Genomic DNA, 1,677 nt, shown 5'->3' with positions numbered 1-1,677 from the left:
GTTCAGCACTCACTTTAAATCCTAGCCATTCTTATGAATAAACTGAAGTATGAGAAGTGAATTCCCCGCATGAGGATAAATAGAACTTCAGTGAAGGTAAAACTGAACTGGACTCCGTAACAATGGTAGAACAACACTGCAGAACCTGGTGGTTTACCCCTAGCAGCATCTCTGCAAAACGAGGTCTCCGCGCTGGTCGGGTTTAGAGGACGCACAAAACGAAACTTGGATTAGAAATAAAAGAATAATCCACCTACCATGATTATCTAAATTGAAGTGTCGGGAGATGTGAACTTCAACAATTAGGAGAAGTGAACGTCACCAATTAGGAGAAGTTAATTCCATAGATTAAAAGAACTCGAACTTCGATGATGAAAAATAGTTTTTGCATATTTGTTTGTATAGCTACACCCCGCAATGTTTTTTATATAGAACTTCCTATGTCAACAAAGTGAACGTCCTGACAAAAATATAAATTTGAGGTACAATGTACCGTGCACTACACTGTGTGCTACATTGTTACAACTATTTTATCCCTGCAATTTTGCAATACATCGCCCAAAACTAGAAATCAACAGTTCGCAAACCTGAAGATGGAGCTACAAGTGCTAGAGCGATGTGAACTACAGCGGACTGCTAGTGCTTTTAAGTGAGATCACCGAGTGAACTCCAGATCAAGTGCACCAACTGCCTAAAATAAACAAGTGTACCAGTGGCATTTTCCCCTCTCGTTTTTTACAGGTACGTGAACTCCCTTTCCCTTCTTCGCCCTAAAGAGAAGACCAAACTGAACTTCAGAAAAAGAAAAGAGTGAACTCCATCAGAAAAAGAAAAAAGTGAACTCCAGATCATAATAGAGCGAACATCCATACACCGAGCTAACTGGAGAAGAGTGAACTTTCCGTAAAAAAATAAGTGAACTTCTCCGTAGCATCGGCACATACATATTAGTAAGAATGAATGCCCAGTACAGGTATCATGAACTACGTAACAATGGTTTCTTTTAACACGGAGAACTCTTGTTAATATTAGAGGGTACATTTTGAAATTAAAGTGTACTTCACGGCAAGGAAATACTGACATTCATATCATGCATTTTGTACACATCATTTTTCATTTACACCAAAAGACTAAACTTCATATTTCTTGCATTTTCTAATCCTTCTTTTTACATGTCGGTGCAAATATGTAATGAATAATTCAAAAGAATTAACACAAATTTACCAATTTTTGCCAAATCTGAACTCATTCACATATAGAATTATAGACAGTGATCATATGATTGAATCTACCTGTTTTTTGTCACAATCTTGCGCTTGCATTTTTGAACAGAAATTTCAGGAAAGTATCTGGTGCCATATCCTGCAACAGAGCAGTGCAATGCACATATTACATACAGTAGAGAATGACGAACTTGAAGTGTTGAAACCTTTGTGCAAATGAAGAGATGAAGTACAAGTATAGAAATATGCAAATCAACAGATGAAAAGCAGCGGACTGGAAAGCTAAGGATGTGGAGGCACTGTTAAGAAAAAATAAAAGAGATCAGGGGAAAACCTTTTCTCCTCCTGTACTACCTGTGTAGGTGTGGCTGAGGCTGCCAGTGGAGGAGGGCCAGACGCCCAGGTGACCAGTTCCTTAGCAGCGACGAGGGCACTGGGGCGAGGAGGCCTGGCG

At 39.4% G+C, this 1,677-nt stretch overlaps 1 long non-coding RNA gene across 1 annotated transcript; it reads right to left on the bottom strand.

The window, feature by feature from the left end:
- Window positions 1–530: 530 nt before the first annotated feature.
- On the bottom strand, window positions 531–1,677 carry LOC124659474. The gene is made up of 3 exons (XR_006989592.1): window positions 1,578–1,677; window positions 1,293–1,362; window positions 531–792 (listed from the first exon to the last, which is right to left on the bottom strand). It is a non-coding gene; the product is annotated as an uncharacterized LOC124659474 (long non-coding RNA).

Source organism: Lolium rigidum, chromosome 6 (assembly GCF_022539505.1).
Source record: "Lolium rigidum isolate FL_2022 chromosome 6, APGP_CSIRO_Lrig_0.1, whole genome shotgun sequence".
NCBI lineage: Eukaryota > Viridiplantae > Streptophyta > Magnoliopsida > Poales > Poaceae > Lolium > Lolium rigidum.
This window is presented reverse-complemented; position numbering and strand designations above follow the sequence as displayed.